At 39.0% G+C, this 20,941-nt stretch overlaps 1 protein-coding gene and 1 long non-coding RNA gene across 3 annotated transcripts in view; one reads left to right on the top strand and one right to left on the bottom strand.

Moving 5' to 3' along the window:
• Positions 1-20,941, top strand: part of LOC138919056 (ral guanine nucleotide dissociation stimulator-like) — a 58,201-nt gene that overhangs the window by 22,056 nt on the left and 15,204 nt on the right. The window lies entirely within an intron of this gene.
• LOC138919060 (uncharacterized) lies at positions 11,018-19,409 on the bottom strand. 2 transcript variants are annotated; one of them, XR_011428955.1, is made up of 3 exons: positions 17,287-19,409; positions 12,233-13,893; positions 11,018-12,072 (listed from the first exon to the last, which is right to left on the bottom strand). It is a non-coding gene; the product is annotated as an uncharacterized lncRNA (long non-coding RNA). The 2 variants fall into 2 exon arrangements; XR_011428954.1 differs by lacking the exon at positions 17,287-19,409 and having other exon boundaries at positions 12,233-17,272.

Genomic DNA, 20,941 nt, shown 5'->3' on the forward strand with positions numbered 1-20,941 from the left:
ACAGAACCAATCGGATGTACACATATACATATGTAAAGGACACTATTATAGGTATTGGCCCCCAAATTTATGCATTGCAAGCTGGAAAACCCGGAAAGCTGGTCGAGTACTTCGGTCCCTGTCCAAAGGCCTGAGAATTGGCAGAGGGTATGAGGGTCAGGGAGTGGGGGCGATCGTGTAAGCTTTAGTCTGTATCTGAAGGCCAAAGGACCAGGAGCATTGATTTCCCAGGGCAGAAGACAGAGGTCCCAGCTGAAACAGGGAGAGCACATGTGCCCTCCTTCAGCACTCTGTTCTATTCAGTCCTTCAGTACCCACCCATGTAGGGGAGGTCATCGGCTTTACTCAGTTCAGCAATCAAGTGCTGGTCTCTACTGGAAACCCCGTCACAGACACACCCACAAATAATCTTTTACCAGCTGTCTGCTCATCCTCTTACCCCCGTCAAGTTGACACAGAATACGTGCCATGAGAGTAGTCTATAGATATCACTCCAATCTGGTTGATTGATGGTGCTATTGAGGTCAACTATGTTGCTGATTTTCTGCCTGCCGGATCTGTCCATTGCTAATAGGCTGATGCTGAAGTCTCCAAATATGATGGTGGATTTGTCTATTTACCCTTGCAGTTCTATCAGTTTTTGTCTCACACACTTGGATGCTCTGTTGTTAGGTACACAGATAGTAAGGATTATTACATGTTGAAGTATTGACACCTTTGTTATTACGTAGTTCCTTATCCCTGATCACTTTTTTTGTCCTAATGTCTGGTTTGTCTGAAATAATATAGCTATTCCAGGTTTATTGTAATTTGTGTTAGCAGGACATATCTTTCTCTATCCCTTTACTTTTAATCTGTGTTTATATTTAAAGTGGGTTTCTCATAGGCAACATATAGTGTTTTTTTCTGTTCTCTGACAGTCTCCATCTTGTAATGGTGTACTCAGACCATTCACATTTAGTCTGGTTATTGCTGCATTTGAATTAATATCTGTCACGTTTGTAATGGCTTTCTACTTCCTTCTTTTCTTCTTCTTCTTTTCTCCTTCTCTGCTTTAAACTGAGCACTTAATTTTATTTCCTTTTGTCTTCTTTCTTAGAATATCAATTATAGTTCTTTCTAAAATCCTTTAAGTGTTTGTCTTAGAGTTTGCACTATACATTTACAAGTAATCTAGGTCCACTTTCAAATAACACAATACTACTTCTTGGGTCGTGCAATTCCCATGTAACAGGATATTCCCAATTCCTCTCCCACATTCCTTATAGAATTGTTGCCATTCATTTCACTCATGCCTATGCTGTAAGCACATCATTACTATTAATTTGAACAAACTTTTATCTCTTTGGTCAATTAAGAAAAAGGAGAGATTTATTTACCTTCATTGATTCCTTCGCCAATGCTCTTCTTTACTTTATATAGATTCGAGTTTCTGACCTATATCATTTTCCTTCTTCCTGAAGCACTTCTTTTAATATTTTGCATATGGCATGTCTTCTGGCAAGCAATTCCCTCAGTTTGTGTTTGAGAAACTCTTCATTTCCTCTTTTCCTTTTGAAGGATGGCTTCACTGGATGTAGAATTCTCCTCTTCTCTTGCGTGTCTTCTAATGAGAAGGGCACTGTAATTCTTACCCTTTTTGAACTAAAGTAAGGCTTTAGTTCCTCTCGGTTCTTTCAAGATTCTCTTTGTCTTTGTGTTTGTTCAGTTTAAATATATGTCTGTATGTATATTTTTTGGAATTGGTTGTTTGTGGTGATCTCTGAGCTTCCTGGATCTGTGTTTTGGCATCTGTCATCCATTTGGGAAAGTTCTCAGCTATTAATACTTCACATGTTTGTCTTGTCCTCTCTCTTTCTTTTCCTCCTGTTATTTCCATTGTGGATAGGTATCACTTTTGTAATTGTTCAAAAATTTTCAATATCCTGTTTCCTCCCTCCCCCGTTCTTTTTCTTTTTGGATTTCAGTTTGGGAAGTTTCTGTTGGTGTATGTTCAGATTCCCTGATTTTTTCCTCAGCCTTGTCCATCAAAGGCATTCTTCATTCTCTCACAGTGTTTCTGGTGTACAGCATTTTCTTTCGCTTCTTTCTTACCACTTCCTCTCTCTTCTTGCATTAGTCATCTGTTGTTTCATGTTGTCCATTGCTTCCATTATTATCCTTAGCATATTAATCACAGTAATTTTACAGTTTAAGTCTGATAATTCCAAAATCTCTGCCATATCTGAGCACGGTTCCGATACTTGCTCTGTCTCTTCTGACTGTGATCTCTCTCGCCTTTAGCATGTCTCGTTTTTTGTTTGAAAGGTAGACAGGCTGGATCAGATAATAGAAACTGATGGAACTAGGTCTTTGGCTTGAGGTATCATGTTAACCTGGCTAGCATTCTGGCTGTGTCTAATCTCTACTGTAGCGGCCACTGTACATGACAGGGCATGAGATTCCACTAATGTCCTTATTTTTTGTCTCCTCTCTTGCCTTTGAGCTTCCTTATGAACTTTTTCGTATGGTCTGTACCTTGTGGCTTTTCTGCTTTTATTAGTGGGTCATAACATATTAGAAACTATCAATCTGTAAAAAACCTCACTCTGGGCTCACTGGAATGATGATAAAAACCACCAGGGCATCAGTAAGAACTTTGTTTTATAGCTGCTGTTGAATTTATTCCATCAGGAAAACAGGTAGCACTAAACTGGGGTTTGGTAAGAGTTCAGGGTTTATGCAGCACGTGTTTCTATTTAAGAGCTCTGATTCTTCACATGGGTTGGACTGAACTGTCAGAAGCATAGTCAATGTAAAGAATATTACAGACACGCCAGGTTTTGTCTATAGTCGCCTCCCTCACTTATCCATGGACTTCGTGTCTTCTTTGCCATAGGAAGTGGAGAGGCTGCCGGTTGTTTAGCCTGTGCCTTTGTCCTCACAAGCCCTGGGTGGACTGAGTGGGAGTCAGGTACGCAGCACAAAGATGCTTTATCTGGGACCCCTGTTAGTATTGTCCTAAGTTTTCTTTTATCTTCCTCATTCCTGTTTCTAATGTGGATACTCCCAAATTAGTTCTAGGTGATAGTGTTTTACTTCTGCTGAGGGTGATCTTTTATTTCCCTGACCTCTTTCTTTATTTAGGAGATATTTTACTTTTTAGAGTGTTTGGAAAATACTATATATTTCAATGAATATTTGCCCATATATAATGCCTGCCATCTGACATTGCTTAAATTGGTACCTGTGCAATAAAGAGGAAATACATTTTTCTTTACTTTAATTTACATGTTCTACATGCGCTTTGCTGCTCCTTACTTTATTCCTAGGAGTTACCCAGTAGAATTGAACTAATTAGCCATTTTTATTTCTATGGAAACACTAGAAAAAAGTGTTTGTGGCACATGGAAATTGTAGTTAACTTGGTCCTCCTAAGCATTTTTACAAGAACTGCCTGGCCTAAGTCTAGAGAAGGGGCTCTTGGTTTATTTACCTTTTGTTTGTTCCACCCATTAATCTTCTTAATTTTTAAAAAAAGTTTAATTATTTTAATGAGTCATATTGGCTTATAACATTGTGTAAAGTTCAGGTGTTTATCATCAGGAATTAGCTTCTGTACAGACTGAGTCATGTTCCCCAGCAATAGTCTAGTTTGTATCCATCACTGTGCATTTGTGTCACTTTATCTCTTTGGCCCTTCCCACACCCCCTTCCCCTCTGGTAACCACTAATCTCTTCTCCTTCTCCATGTGTTCTGTTTATCTTCCACATATGAGTGAATCATATGGTGTTCATCTCTCTCTGTCTGGCTTATTTTGCTTAGCATAATACCCTCAATGTCCATCCGTGCTGTTATAAATGGCACAAATTGTCTACTTTTATGGGAGGGTAGTGTTCTATTGTATATACGTACAACATCTTCTTTATTCATTCTTCCGCTGATGGGTATTTGGGTTACTTCCATATCTTGGCTGTTGGGAATAATGCTGTGATGAATACAGGGGTGCATACATTTCTTTCCGTTGTTGGTTTCTTGATCTTTGGATTGCTACCCAGTAGCAGGATAGCTGGATCATATGGTATTTCTATTTCTAATCTTTTGAGAAATCTTCATCCTGTTTTCCATCGTAGCTTCATGAGTTTGCATTCCCACTAGCAGTGTATGAGGGTTCTCTTTTCTCCACATCCTCTCAACAAATAACAAGATGTGTTATTTCTTGTCTTGTTAATTATAGCCATTCTGATGTGTGTGAATTGATATCTCATTGCAGTGTTGATTTGCACTTCCCTAATAATTAGTGATGTTGAGCATGTTTTCATGTGGCTCTCTGGCACCTGTATATCTTCTCTGAACAAATGTCTGTTCACACAATTGTATATATAGAAAACCCTAAAGAATCCCAGAAAAACTATTAGAAATAATCGAAAAGTACAGCAAAGTTGCACAGTCAAAATACAAAAGCAAGATACAGAAATCAGTTGCATTTCTGTGCATTAGTAATGAACTAGCAGAAAGAGAAATGAAGAATAGAATCCCATTTACAGTCTCAACCAAAGGAATAACATACCTAGGAATTAATTTAACCAAGGAGGTGAAAGACCTATACACTGAAAAATGTAAGGAATTATTAAAAGAAATCAAAGAAGACTTAAAGAAACAGAAAGACGTTCTATGCTCCTCAATTGGAAGACTAAAGATAGTTAAAATGTCCATATGACCTAAAAGCAATCTTCACATTGAGTGCAATCCCAACCAGAATCCCGATGACATTCTTCAAGATGTAGAACAAAGAATCCTAGAATTTATATGGAACAACAAAAGACCCCAAATAATCAAAGTAATCCTGAGGTAAAAGAGCAAAGCTGGAGGTATCACGGTCCCTGACTTGGAAATATACTACAAAGCTACAGTAATCAAAACAGCATGGCAGTGGTACAGTGTCAGACACACAGGTCAATGGAGCAGAACTGAAAGCCTGGAAATAAAACCACACATCTTTGGATAGACAGTGTTCAACAGTGGAGCCGAGAACATTCAATGGAGAAAGGAAAGTCTCTTCTGAAAATGGTGTTGGGAAAACTGGACAGCCACGTACCAAAGAGTGAAAGTAGACCATCATCTTACACCAAACACAAAACTCAACCCAAAATGGATTAAAGACTTGAATGTAAGGCATGAAGCCATAAAAACGTTAGAAGAAAACAGAAGCAGTACACTCTTTGACGTCAGTCTTAACAGTATCTTTTTGAATCCCATGTCTACTCAGGGAAGGGAGACAAAAGAAAGAAGAAACAAATGGGACTACGTTAGACTAAAAAGCTTCCACGAGGCAAAGGAAACCACGCACAAAATGAAAAGACATCCCACTAAGTGGGAGAAAATACCTTCCTCCTTTCGGAATGAGGAACTGGTTATGCTGGGAAGGCGGCCGCATCGTGATGTTCTTGACTCTGCAGTGAGGGTGGTCTCTGCCCAACAGGGAGGGCAGAGTCCTCCCTTGTCACTGATGGGGAAGAAATGGAAAGAGTCAGGTGCTGCTGAAGAAGCTGGAAGATAATTTCCAGTTAAAAGTCACCTTTTAATTTTTACTTTCAAATCACATACAAACAAGTTAGACTATGACCAAATATGGCTTATTTCAGCACTGGCGCTAGTGAGATATTCGAAAATCTGTCATCATAGTCCATTATATCATCAAAATGAGGGAGAAAGTCCCACAATCACATAAATAAATAGTGAAAAGTAATTTGCTAAACTTCAGCCAGAATTTTTAATAGAAAGTCTAAGTAACACAGAAATAGAAAAAAATACCTACATATGATAGTCTGTTTACCAAAAACTGACAGCAAAGAGCACGCTAAGTAGCAAAAGACTCAAACTATTTTGATTAAAAGCCGGGGCTATATAGACGTTCCTACTATTTCATTATTATTTGACATTGTTTCAGATATTCTAGATCTGTGCTGTGCATTAGGGTAGCTATTAGTCACATGTGGCTGTTTACATGTAAAGGAATTGAACTTCAATAAAATTCAAAATGTTTCTCAGTCTCACTAGGCACATTTATTTTTTTAATTTTTCTTTTTCTTTTTTGAGGAAGATCAGCCCTGAGCTAACACCTGCTGCCAATCCTCCTCTTCTTGTTGAGGAAGACTGGCCCTGAGCTAACATCCGTGCCCATCTTCCTCTACTTTCTGTGTGGAACGCCTACCACAGCATGGCTTGCCATGCGGTGCCACGTCCGCAGCAGGAATGTGAACCGGCGAACCCCGGGCCGCCGAAGCAAAACATGTCCACTTAACCGCTGCACCACCGGGCGGCCCCTCAGTAGGCACATTGATAGTGCTCTACAGCTACGTGTGCCTAGTGGCTACTGTGTTAGCACAGCTATAGAACGTTTCCATCATCAGAGAAAACTCCATGGGCCATGCTGTTCTAGAGAATGAAGTCAGAGAAGAATATCTGTATATATAGTATGAAAGATGAGATTAAATGATCCATCTCTTTTGCTTAACATATGTTTATATACGTAACAACCCAGGAGATTTTAGTAACAAAAATCTCTAATGAATGAGAAAATTTGGATCCAAGATAAACACACAAAGACTAATTATCTGTGTTATAGCTGTATACACCTAGAAAGGGAAATGAGACAATCATTACATTTACAAGAGCTGAAAAAACAACTCACAAGCCAGACACAGAAATATATCTACTGCCTGATTTCACTTATGTGTGGAATCTAAAATAGTCATACTCATAGAAGCAGAGTGGAGTAGTGGTTCCCTGGGTCTGGGGGGTTGGCGGGAAATGGGGAGACGTGGGTCAAAGGGTACAAAGCTCCAGGACTGTAGGATGAACACGTGCTGGTGATCTAATGCCCAGCATGGTGACTGCAGCTCAGGATACTGAATTGTGTTCTTGAAATTTGCTGAGAGTTAATCTTCAGTGTTCTCAGCACAAAAAAATCATAACTGTGGGAGGTGTGGATGTGTTAATTACCTTGATTGTGGTAATAATTTCACAAAGTATACATATATCAAACATTGCATCTTACACCATATTTATATATATACAATTTGTTTAGTCAAGTGTACCCTAGGAAAGCTGGAAAAAAATGTAAAAATAACATAAAATACTTTGAATAAATTTAACCAGAAAGACACAGGACCTATATGAAGAAAACTATAAACCATCATTATAAAAATTTTATAAATAGAAAACAACTTCGTGAACTCATGAAAAAGATCATGCAGTGTCTTTAATGAGCAGTCTTAATATCATAAAAATACCAATTCTCCCAGAATTAACAAATAAATGTAATGTAATTCTGGTTAGAATCCTTGTGAAATTTTTTGAGTGGGAATTGGGTCAAATGAGTAGTCAAGAAAAGTCTGAAAAATAAGAACTCTGAGGAATACCTTGCCTCGCTGGGTGTCAGGGGATGCTCTGAAGCCAGTGTGATCAAGGTGACAGAATATGAATATAAGGTTAGACAACTCGATCAGTGTAACAGAATAGCATCCAGAGTGAGTTCCTAGGATGTGTGAAAGTTCGCGTGTGAGCAAGGCAATGGATCGGTTCAGCAGGAAAAGCGTAGATGTGTCATCGTTGGTACTGGCACAATGGACTGTCCATTTGGAAGAAAAGAAAAGTGGATTCTTATCTCACACAATTTTGAAAACTCAGTTCAGCCTGCTTAACCTGAACATCAAAGTGAAATGGTCAACATGGCAAGTCTGGTAGAGTGGGTACAGCGCAGGGCTGGAGGAACTCTTTCTAGGGAAGACCGAGTACCCAGAAGCTCCAGAAAAGAGGAGAGACTTATTCAACTATAAACATTAAAAGTGTATTTTTAGAAAGAGAAATATAAATCAGTTTATTCTGATATTTCCAGTTCAACATTAAGATTATAGGGTTTGTACTCAACTTCCTTAATTTTTTTTTTTTTTAAGGATTGGCACCAGGGCTAACAACTGTTGCCAATCTTTTTTTTTCTTTTTTCTGCTTTATCTCCCCAAACTCCCCCTGTACATAGTTGTATATCTTAGTTGCAGGTCCTTCTAGTTGTGGGACGTGGGGCGCCGCCTCAACGTGGCCTGATGAGCAGTGCCATGTCCGTGCCCAGGATCCGAACCCTGGGCCGCCGCGGAGGAGCGCGCGAACTTAACCACTCGGCCACGGAGCCGGCCCCTCAACTTCCTTAATTTTATATTCATATTTCTTTTATGCTGAAATCTCAGTTGCTAATAACATTGATAGAATTATTTCTTTACTTTATTCTATAATATATATCTTACAGCTTAAAAATAACAATTCCAGTATTAACAAATATGATTATTGAATGTCATTTACAATTTCTTTTGGATTCCTTTTGTCTTTGGGGTGTCTCCTACCAGTTTTGTGCAATTACTGTGCCTTAAAGAAACATGGAATAATTCTCTGTGTTGCTCCTGTCAACAGCTGATGTATGTTTAGGAGTCATTTGTTGTTTTTATTGTTTTCATGTCTTAGGAATTTTTGGTGTAATTTTTATAATTGTGAAAAAAATTACATAATTCCAAAGTGAAAATGAAACACATTCGGAGAAGTCTACCTTCCCCTCCTGACCCCCAATGTCCTGTTCCTTCTTCTTAGAGGTAACCATTTTTGTTAGGTCTTAGTTCCTACTGCCATTGTTTATTTTGAAAACATAAACAAGTAGTTATATCTGGTCTTATTTTCCCCTTTTCTTTCGTGAAAAGTACCTCCTGTAACACTGTCCTGAACCTTGCTCGTTCCCATCCTGGTATGTCCTGGAGGTCAGTCTGTAGCAATACATGGAAACCTTCCTCATTTCCCTTGACAGCTGCATGGGGTTCCATTGCTCCAATGCACCATATTTTATCCAGGAAATCTTTTATGATGGACTCATGCTGGCAAAATTTATTGCTGCTGGGTGTGTGGGGAAAAAGTACTCTGAAATAATAGGAAATATCTATTTTGGCCTCTGCTCCCAGTTCCTGGCACAGAGTTCCTCAAACCTTTGTGCTCTCCTAAATGACACAAGCACCAGTAGCATTGTCTGTTCTAGTGTTTGTTCTTTGAGCCTGGTTCCTGACATGGAGATCCTGAATCCTTTGTAATGTCCTGGGTGGTAACAGCATCATTTGTTCTAACGAGGTGACTCTTCGTGGGCTCCTGAATAACTTCAGGATCTGAGCTCATCACCAGAAAGACCAAGGGGTGATTAGAAGTTAGGCACTTTCAGTCCAACCCCATCCTCCAGGAAGGGCAGAGGGGCAGGAAATGGAATTAGTGTCCATCAGGCCTATGTGATGAAGCCTCCATAAAAATCCCAGTAGTACAGGGTTTGGAGAGCTTCTGAGTTGGTGAACACATTCACATGCTAGGAGGGTGGCACATCCCAAACCCACAGGGACAGAAGCTCCTATGCTCAAGGCCCTTCCTGACCTCGCCCTATATATGTCTTCATTTGGCTCTGTATTCACATCCTTTATAATGTCCTTTAATAAACCCGTAAATGTAAGTGTTCCCTGAGTTCTGTGAGCCATTCTAGCAAATTGTCACACCCAGGGAGGGGGTCATGGGTACCCCAGTTGATAGCTGGTCAGTCAGAAGTGCAGGTGACAACCTGGGCCTTTTCAACTAGCATCTGCAGTGAGGATGGTCTCGTGGGACTGAGCCCTTAACTTGTGAGCTGTGGTGCCCACTCTGAGTAGTCGGCGTTAGAACAGAGTTGAATTGTGGGACACCCAGCTGGGGTCGGAGGATGGCTTGGTGTGTGGAGCACCCTCACATCTGGTGTCAGGAGTGCTGTGTGGCAGTGGTGTGAGAGTCAGGAGGCACCCGGGAGGAAGAGTGTTTTTCCCGTACAGGCACCATCACATTGATGGGAGAAATATTTAGCATTACAGCCATGGTAAGCAATCGGGCGAGATGCATTAAAGATTTGAAAGATGCATGTAATATCATCTCATTTTTCCAAACAGTCAATGATCCAAAAAACATACCTACTTTATGTATCTACCTATCTATCCATCTGTCTGTCTAGGCGTATCTACGTATGGGGAAAATAAAAAGATACTCACTAGCTTGTTGAGATGTGGGGAGGGGGTAGAAGTGGAGAAGACTTAGGGTAACCCAGAAAAAGCAAAAGAAAAAAAGGCTGTGGTTGATCAATAAAGCACGCGCATATTCACACTGGTGCATCTAGGAAAAACTGTGTGAATATACATGGAATATTTTAAAAATTATTTAGCAAATATGGGGGAAAAGTTGCCATTTAATATAGCAGTGTAAACTTTTAGGTTGCCCGGGAATGAGGTGGATGTAGAGGCCTGTGTATAGAGAACTTTGCGTCTTACTGAGAAACATAAAGAAGGCTGGACAGAGGCATTGCGTGTTCCCAGGAGGAGACTCGATACTGCAACACTGTCTGCTCTCAAATTATTTTTCCCTGGATTGCAGCTCCCGTAGGATTCTTATGTTGCAATTTGGTGAAATATTCTGTATTTCATGGAAGAGAAACAGCCCACTTTGGGGGACCACAAAAGGCATACAACAGTAAGCAGGACAGCATGGCAGTGGTGCAAGGCTGGGTCGTGGGTGGGTGACCAACTGTCCCAGTTTGCCCGGGACTGAGGGTGCCCAGGACCGGGGCTGCCGGCGCTAAAACTGACACAGTCCTGAGCACACTGGGGTGAGTGGTCGGCGTAGCCGTGGGAAAGAGCGGGCAGCCCAGAAGCAAACGTTCACAGGGAACAGAGGGTCACACATCAAGGGGCAAAGGAAGGACTCTGTAAGAGGTGGTGCTCAGAGGAATGGTAACTATTTTGAAAAGAGCAAATCAGACCCCCCTCATACCGTATTCCAAAATAAATCCCATACGGTTTGGTCAATTAGATATACATAAAAAGTGAAAACTTCTGAAACAGTGAGAATCTCTATAGGTAAACATTTCTGCCATTCTGACGTAGGGAAGAACGTTCTAAGAATAAATACAGCAGAAGATACCACAGAACAAAAGACTGATCCATTTGAATATAGAGTTTATTTTTCATATACATCAGGAAACAGCACACACAAATGAGAAAGGGAAATTATAAATTGGAAGAAAGATTTGCAAAAATGAATGCTAGGCAAAACCCGCCTCAGCCAGAGGATCCCAGAGAGCCCTGGCGGCTAACCGTGCGGCGGCATCCAGGGTGGGACCCTGGGACAGTGAGGGCCATAGGTGGGAACAAGGAAATAGAGTGACGTGTGGACTGTAGCTCGGAATAGTGCGTCAGTACTGGTTCATTAATATCGGCAAATGTGCCATCCCACGGAAGGTGTTCACAGCGGCGAAACTGGGTGTGGGGCATGTGACAGCTCTCTCTACTATCTCCCAACTTTCCTGCAACTCCAGAGCTGTTCTAAAATCAAAGTTTATTAAACATATTCCTGATAAAACTGGCTAATACATATACTATATAACTATATAAAACATAATAGAGAACTTAATATAGTATATATAACATATATGCATACATGCACACATAACATATAATACATATACCATAATGTATAACGTAACATAATATATAACTATACAACATACAAATTAGACAAATGAACATCTAAAGAAACTTGGGCAAAGCATTTAAATAGGTAAATGACAGAATAAATCAGTTTTACGCTCCTAAACTGCCACTGGGTTTGTAAATGGTTTCGTCGCTTCTGGAAAGCAGTTTGCCAACATGGATTAAGAGCCTTAAAATGTTCACACCTTTCAACTCAGTGAGTCCACTTCAGAGTAACCACCCTGCAGGCACGACCTGAGGTGCACACAGAGTTTGATGGGCAAAGACGTTCTTCCTGGGCTGTGTGTGATAGGAAATAATTGGAGACGTGCAGCACTCGGGGCCTCTTGTCGTCAGCTTTACGGTCTGTGCGTACTCTGAGGCTGTTCAAATGTATGGAAGAAGAGTGTGGCATCAAGGGTGCAGGTTTTGCAAACACATCTCAATTCAAGTTGAAGCACCATCAGCGGCCGTGTGATTTGGGGCGAATCACTTCACATTCTTTCTAAGGCGCAGTTCTCTCGTCTGTAAAATAAGGCCAATAACACATGTAATCCATAGGGGTTTTGTGAAAATCAAATGGGATTATTCAAGTCTTTAGCACAGTGCCTGCCAGATAGCTTAGTAAATAGCAAGTGACACTAACTTACAGAAAATGGGAGCAGAGAGAGGACCAGTAACTTACCCAAGGTCACACAGCTGGTGAGTCGTGAGCTGGGACTCAGACACAGAACGCTTGACTTCACATCCCACGTTCGTAACCACAACTCAAGTCTTCGCTCTTATTGATGCAGTTCCGCTGCTGCTGCGTAATGACCTGCGAAAATGCTCATGGGAAAACGCTGAGTAAAAAAAGTACATACAAAATTATATGTACTGTATCAATCTTATTTTCCCCTGAAATTTTTGTATGTGTACTAAACACGCATAGATGAAAGACTGGAAGGAAATAGGCCAACATATTAAAAGGATGATCTTTGAGTAAAGCGTTGAGCACACAGGAGGTGCTGTGTTCTCGCTGTGGTCACTTGTGCTGGTGTTCTGGTGACTCACCTAAGTGCCTTGGGTGTGAAGGCAGCTGTGTTCTTCCTGCTCAGGACTCACTTCCTGAGCTGAGCATTCGCATCGCACTCCATCTGTCTGGGAACACTCTCCCCATTGCTTCTGTGAAGGTGACTTTTTTCCCTTAGCTCTCTGTGTCTCTTTCCCTCTCTTTCCTATTTCTGTTTCTCTCTCTCTGTGCTGTGTTCTGTGTCCGTATTCCATTTCACCACTTTTCTCCTTAGCTGTGCTCAATCTGCGGTTTAACCTGTCCATTGAGTTTTTAATATGAAACTTTTTTATTTCTGGAATTCTCTTTCAAAACTACTTGGTCTTTTTAAAAACAAAAGTCTGTTCTTTCCTCCCGTTTTCACCACGCCTTTAATCGTTTTAACACGGCCGTTTTAGCCTGTGGGTCAGATGATTCCACCGTCTGAAGGGTTGGCGTCGAATGCGGCTGCTGGTTCTCACAGGGGCTTGTGGTGGCGCTCTCGTGTGCTCTGTGAGTTTTTCTTGTGCATCGTGCTCAGGGCGGCTTTGCTTGTGGGGATCCTGCGGGAAAGATGTCTCTCTGGAGCCGTCTTTGTTGCTTCTGCCTGGATTCGAGGGAGACCAACAGCGAGGGGTCCTTCATGCTGACTTTGACCTGGAGGATCACTGGACCTTGCAGGAGAGACACATCCTGAGGCCCAGGCCCGCGTGCAAGCAGGCTTGGAGCTCCCCGTCCTCATGGGGGACCTTTCCCTCCGACTCCCCAGGCCCAGGCTGTCTCCACGCTCCTGAGCCGGTTCTGGTCTCGCTCGCCCTCACTGAAGCTGTGGGCCTGTGCAGGCTCCAACTTTCCACAGGGGTCTCGATTCCAACCCCGGCCGTACTAAGGTCCAAGGCTCTGTCTCCTGCCTCCACGTGGCCACCAGAACCTAAGCACCTCACTAGGGAGATGACCAAGCCACCGCAGCACAGCCTCAGAGCTGCTGAACTCCACGTCCGCTAAATGCTCTGGGCGTGGACCCCTAGGAGTTTCTTCAGTTACTTGCAAACTCAGCTGTATGTTTAACAGGCTGCTGTTTTTTAATCCTTATTTCTAAGTGTGTCGCCCTGTGGGAGGACCTGCAGGTGATTTTGGCCCCCATGTTACTGGCAATGGACCCCAAAGATTATTTTTAAGGGAAAACAGTCTTAGGTGTCAGGCAACATTGACCTAGACATTGTTTTCTTTTAGAAGGTCATCCTGTTTCTTTCATAGGAGCATGTCAGTGGATTTTTTTCTGCCCTATTTCTTCATCTTTAAATAGTTTTTCTTGCCTAAAAACGAAAACAAAACTGTCAGCCTTCCAGTTACCTGTGCTCTGCTGTCTCCTGTGTTTTATTTTTATCCTAATCACGGCACATTTGGCAGGAAACCAAGTTTCTTGCCAGCTTCTTGCAAAGGACTCTAGTGAGGGTGAGGACAGGGATCCATCTCATATATGTGCTTGTAGATACACTATAAATGGGTCTTTTTTTTAATTTCTTTTTTGCCAAGGAAGATTCACCCTAATCTAACATCTGTTGCCAATCTTCCTCTTTTTGCTTGAGGAAGATTAGCCCTGAGCTAACATCTGTGCCAGTCTTCCTCTATTTCGTATGTGGGTCGCCACCACAGCATGGCTGACGAGTGGTGTGGGTCTACACCCAGCATCCAAACCCCTGAGCCTGGGCTGCTGAAGCAGAGCACGTGGAACTTCAACCACTCGGTCATGGGTGTGGCCCCTGTGAGTCATTTATAAAATGAGGAAAATGACCAGAGTAATGATTCCTAACTTTTTTTTATTAAGATTATGATAGTTAACAACCTTGTGAAATTTCAGTTGTGCATTATTGTTAGTCATGTTGTAGGTACACCACTTCACCCTTAGTGCCCTCCCCCCACCCCCCTTTCCCCTGGTAACCACCGATCAGTTCTCTTTGTCTTTATGTTAACTACCACCTATGAGTGGAGTCATACAGAGTTCGTCCTTCTCTGTCTGGCTTATTTCACTCCACATAATACCCTCAAGGTCTATCCATGTTGTTGTGAATGGGACGGCTTTGTTCTTTTTTATGGCTGAGTAGTATTCCATTGTGTGTGTGTGTGTGTGTGTGTGTGTGTGTGTGTGTGTGTATATATCATATCTTCTTTATCCAACCATCAGTTGCTTGGCACTTAGGTTGGTTCCATGACTTGGCTATTGTGAATAATGCTGCGGTGAACATAGGGGTGAATGGGACTTTTGGAATTGCTGATTTCAAGTTCTTTGGATAGATACCCAGTAGTGGCATGGCTGGGTCATAAGGTATTTCTATTCTTAACTTTTTGAGAAATCTCCATAATGTTTTCCATAGTGGCTGCACCAGTTTGCATTCCCACCAAAAGTATATGAGGGTTCCTTTTTCTCCACAGCCTCTCCAACATTTGTCACTCTTGGTTTTGGATATTCTAACAGGTGTAAGGTGATATCTTAGTGTAGTTTTGATTTTCATTTCCCTGATCTTCCTGCCTTTACAACAGAAGTAAATATTTAAATGATGGTTATTTCTTGCTATTAACCCATGACCTATGTTAATTACCCATGCTTTATAAATGCTCCTTGTTTATAGATTGTTTCATTAGGTTAGTTAAAAAGTAACTAGGGAGAAAATAATGAAAGGTGAACTGAAGTCAAATGCAGACTTTCAACTTTAGGATATCACCTCCAGTAAAAAGCCTTGTTCATCCCAACAGGTGTACTTCAGAATCCCATTAACTCTGAATCTTTCTGAAAAGATTGCAGCTTCTATTTAACTGTCTTTTAACATCACAAAGGTTTTAAAAAATTAAAACCAGATTAATCTGGTATTACTGATATTAAATGATTTTTCCAAATTTTTATTCTCCTCTTTTGCTTATACATTACTTGTACTTTCACAAACTACTGGAATAACTTTCAATTTCACTTTATTAATGAGTAGAAACTGTTTAGTGTTGAGAATAAGTAGTAAAAGTTCCCTATCATACACTGAGGGATTATCCAAATTTGGATCTCTGCCTTCAGAGAATATATTTCCTCAATGCAGTACTTCTTAGAATTTTTATTTTTTAAAGAGAAATTTTAAGAAAAGAACTCGAATTTCTTGCTAAAAGTAGGTATATTTAATAATACAAAGAAAATTGGTTAGTATATTACTCTATAAATGTGTATGCATGCACAAAAATTGAAAGTTATTATATGTTCAAACATAACTTTTTATCTTTATCAAAAGTAGAGGTTCATTCTAGAAAATATACAAAACAGAGGGAAGAGTAAAGGGGAAAAATCCTACACATATAGAGCATGTTCATTTCTTAGTTTATTGTTACTTCTATAAAAATAAGATATTGCAAACTATTTTAAATCAAGCTTTTCCCCTTCAAAAATATCTGGTGAAGATCTCTAAATGTTATCTGGTGTAGAGCTAATTTATCATTTTCAAATATTTGAAACACAAAAATTTGTGCTATTCCTTATTGATTAATAGTCACTTTGATTCTAGTCACTTTGACTCCAATATTTCAAAAATATACTTATAATTTATCTTTATATATATTCATTTTATTTCCAGCAGACAGTTCTTAAGAAAAGAATTGACGGAATGAAAGATGCATAAATATTTAATTTTCACAGAAGTTGCTCCTCTATTTTTCTTGGAACACATTGTGCATTTTCAACTTTTTAATTCAGGCTTCTTTGATTTTTATATCTGGTTATATTTTTGGTTTAATTATTACAGTTCTTTCCTTAAAAGGTGCCAATAATGTGCATGCTGACATCCCTTTGCCAGTTTACCATTTTCTTTCTACTCATGTTAATATTTTGTTCATTTCACCTTAATTGTGTCTGCTTTCCTTGGCTCTACTATTCAAGCACTTGCCTTATTTTCATTAGTGATTATTCTGTTACTCATACTTCTGATTTGACCTTCCTTTCTGTGATGGCCTTATTTTACTCTTCAACATTTGTTCTTGAATTATTCTATTTCATTTTGTTATTCCTTTCCTAGATTTTTTCTGTGAACCACTCATTCACTTCTATAAAGATAATTGCTTCATTGTTATCTTTTTTTAATTCACAATAATATGCAGCCATACTTCCTTTGTGGCAAGATCGTTAAGACAGTGTTCTCTCTTTGACATATATTAATGGTTTATTCATCCTTTTCTTACCTACTTTATATGTACATATATATATAATATATATTAAGACACATATATATATATTAATTTGTTTTATTTTTAGTTGTCATTCTTCTTTCTAAAAGTTTCTGTCTTCCTGGAATATTCAGAAAGTTCATATGGGGAGCAGCAAGATAAATATTCCTAATTCCCATGACACAGTTTTGTCTTTATGAATTAGAGTCTATTTAACATTTTTCCTCTGAAAAAAAGCAGATATCTCTGAAGAATATCTCACCAAACAATATGCCCTTTCTGATATATATATATATTTTCAAACAAGCCTAAACTAAGGCTGTTCTTTTAAATGAATCTTAAAGGTCATCATTTTCATCATTGCAGTGGCTATTCTTCCTGAAGTTTTCATAATTTTTCAACTAGTTTCCAATAAAATGTTGCTTTCAACACCTTTCTCATGATAAAATTGATGCTAGGTTAATAATCTTCAACATAATACTATGCATCAAATTTAGATATATAGGACAGACCTGATGGCACAGCGGTGAAGTTCACACGTTCCGCTTTGGCAGCCTGGGGTTCACCGGTTGGGATCCTGGGTGTGGACGTGGCACTGCTTGGCAAGCCACGCTGTGGTAGGCGTCCCACATATAAAGTAGAAGAAGATGGGCATGGATGTTAGCTCAGGGCCAGTCTTCATCAGCAAAAAGAGGAGGATTAGTAGCAGATGTTAGCACATCTGCCTCAAAAATAATAATAATAAATTTATATGTATATATTTTCATTCATGTGTGCATATATATATTTGTCTGTTAGGTATATATATAAAGTGTGTATGTACGCATATATATGTGTAGGTGTGTGGTGCATAGTGTGTATGTGGATACCTACATACATATGCACACAGTACTCTGGGGTACATATTTAATGTTAGTAAGTTTCCTTTGTAGGAAAAGTTTAAAAAATGAATATATGGGTACATCTCATTATTTATTTACCCTTGTAAAATGCTCATTTGTATTGCTTCTAAGAACTGAATTGGATTTTACTATGTTCTTTTTGTTGGCAATAGCTCTGTGCTTGTCTAGCTCAAGTATATTTACTAACAATTTAATCTCAGGTTTTGGATTATTTGATGTACCTTAATACTGATGACATATACTCTTATGAGAGGAAAAAAGAATAATAAAATCTACCACAAATGTACAAGAATTCTTTTCAGATTCTGTGTAAAGAAAGTCCATGGCAATATGTTATTTTTCACAATTGAAAGAGTAACCAGATATATAAGCATTTGGTGAATATACGTTCACTAACGTAAAGGAGAAGCTGAAGAGGAAAATACAAATACTACGAAAATGACCTAGGAATAAGTCAGTATTGAGTGATAACAAGTTCAAAATAAAATTTGATTTTTAGGTCAAGAAAAGCGAGCAACTAGAAAACATTTTTCGATATAGAGTAGAGGAGATTGTCAGGGTTTAAATCTAGTTTTAGAGAAGTGTTCCTGAAAACAGCCAACTAATATGAATTCCTATAGGGGAAAGACAATAAGATATGAATTCCTATAGGGGAAAGATAATAAATGGGCTGATAGTGGGACAATATACATATCTATATACATATATATATATTAGTAAATACAAGAGAAAAATAGGATTGCATTTGAAGAAAAGATATGTGATTGGTTACACTTTTTTGCTAGTCTTTTTTTATGCTGTCTACTTTGAAAATATATAAAGACAAAGCTGGCTATTTGAATAAAATAAATATTCACCTGAGTTTCCTTACTCAAGCTACTTATTACTAAGTATTCATCTCTATTATCTCTAACATTCCTCCACTGAAACACATCTCACACGTATAAAAGAGTGGTTATCACTGTTTCTGGGGGATACTGGTGTCAAGTTTTTCTAATTCTAACCAAAACCCAAGTGTGTGAACATCTTTATGCAGGCCCATTCCAGCGTCACCAGGGACACATCACGCCATCAGTGAGATAATGAGCTGATAATAAAGATAGCAGTTGAATAATAGATCTAACACAACATAGAGATACAGAGCCAAGAGGTGATTTGAGGGAAAGAGCAATGACAACAACCAAAACACAACATCAGTCATGTGCAGTGATGGAACAAATTGTACACTATTCTAACATCAAGATATGATGTTTGAATATTGCTGGCCTTGGTACTGATTCGTGATGTTCCCTGCATGATATAAAATAGAGTTCTTATTACCCCTTTGGCCTTCTGTCTTGAACTTTCAAGTTTTAAGAGCCAAATAAAGCAAAGGAATTATATTATATGATGTAACCTGTCTGTAGATCCCAAGTCACTTCTCTTTGCATGTGTGGAGAGTGTAAACTTTGAATAGCTGAAGCATGTTCAGGAGAACAGAACAACTTTATTAGATCAATCACAATCCATGATAATTCTTTTGTGTGTATCACAGTAGGTATATTTTATTATAGTAACATAGTGCTCAAGTTAGCCTAGCTAAAACACTAATGGAATATATTGGCCGTGTTAGTGAAAAATATGAAGTAAGGTTGGCTTCGGGCCTGTTTTGTTTCAACAGTTAAAGTATGTCATCGTTATCTTGTTTGTTTCCATCTCTCTCTTTTACTAGCTGACATTTCGTCTGAAGACTGACTTACCGTTATGATTACAAGATGTCTGCCAAGAATTCCCAGATCTTCATTATTCTGTAATGAGCTAAAGAGTAAGATTGCCAGATGAAATTCAGAGCACCCAGTTAAATTTGAATTTCTGATAAACAGCATTTTTTTTTTGGTATAAGTATGTCTTATGAAAAATTATTCATTGTTTATCTAAAATTCAAACTTAACTGGTCATCCTGTATTTTGCTTGCTAAATCTGGCAATCTTACTAAGGGAAGAAATACAGCTTTGCTTTGGGAAACTCTTAAAAACTGAGGAAACTTCTTTTCAGAAGTTCTCTCAAAATATCTTCTCATGTTTCATTTTCTCAATTTTGTCATGCATCGTGCCTGAATAAGTAATCATTCTCAGGAGATGAGATTTTGAATGTTTTGTTTAGACTGAGCTGCATGTTGCACTACATTTCCAGAGAAGTATAACCATAATACCCTAAAATTTTGGGTGGTTATGAAGAGTAGGATACTAGCTAACTGTTGAGGAAGTGACAGCAAGAGTTATATTTCAAAATATAATGGCAGAGGCAATGTAACATAATTTTAAATAATACAGAATTTGAAGCCACACTAGGTGGATCTTCTGTGTGTTAGCAATGTAACCTCGGGCAAGCTGCTTAACTAACCCTCCGTGCATCAGTTACTTCACTTTTGAAACTGGCCTTATAATAGTATCTACTTCATGATAGTTTTTATTTAATGTATATAAAGTACTTAAACAGTAGTTTGCCTATAGAAAATCTTTATCTTATGATAATCAGCATAAGGAAAACACACCTCAAAATGACATTTTGGAAAATCTACAAATGAATTATCATTAATTCATGAATGTCCTAATTTAGACCGAGTGGAAGAGTACCCTTAAAACTTATTTTTACTGATGTTTCTTGAGCATTTTGTTGGAAGAAAATTTATTGGAGCTGTGGACATCAATTTAGATACTTATTGAAGTTTAGCTAGTACCCAATTGTGTAATTTTCTTATTGTAGCAACAACAGTTAATATGAGATCTATCTACTTAATAAATTGTCGTGTGTACAATACAGTATTGTTAACCATGATCGCCATGTTGTAGAGCAAATCTCTAGAACGTCTTCATCTTGCGTAACGAAAACTTTACACCTATTGAATAACAGCTCCAATTTCCCCCTCCCCCAACCTCTGGCAACTACCATTCTTCTCTCTGCTTCTATGAGTTTGACTATTTTAGATAACTCATGTAAGTGGAATAATGTACTTACTTGTTCTTCTGTGGCTGGTTTATTTCACTTAGCATAATGTCCTCCAGGATCATCCCTTTTGTCCCATATGGCAGCATTTCCTTCTTTTTTAAGGCTGAAAAATATTCCATTGTGTGTATATGCCACGTTTTCTTAATCCATTCATCCATTGATGGGCATTCATGTTGCTTCCATATCTTGGGTGTTATGAATAATGCTGCAATCACACAATCACACAAGAGTCCAGGCATCCCTCTGAGATCCTGATTTCAATTCTTTTGGACATATA

The sequence above is a fragment of the Equus caballus genome, chromosome 19, assembly GCF_041296265.1.
Source record: "Equus caballus isolate H_3958 breed thoroughbred chromosome 19, TB-T2T, whole genome shotgun sequence".
Lineage (NCBI taxonomy): Eukaryota > Metazoa > Chordata > Mammalia > Perissodactyla > Equidae > Equus > Equus caballus.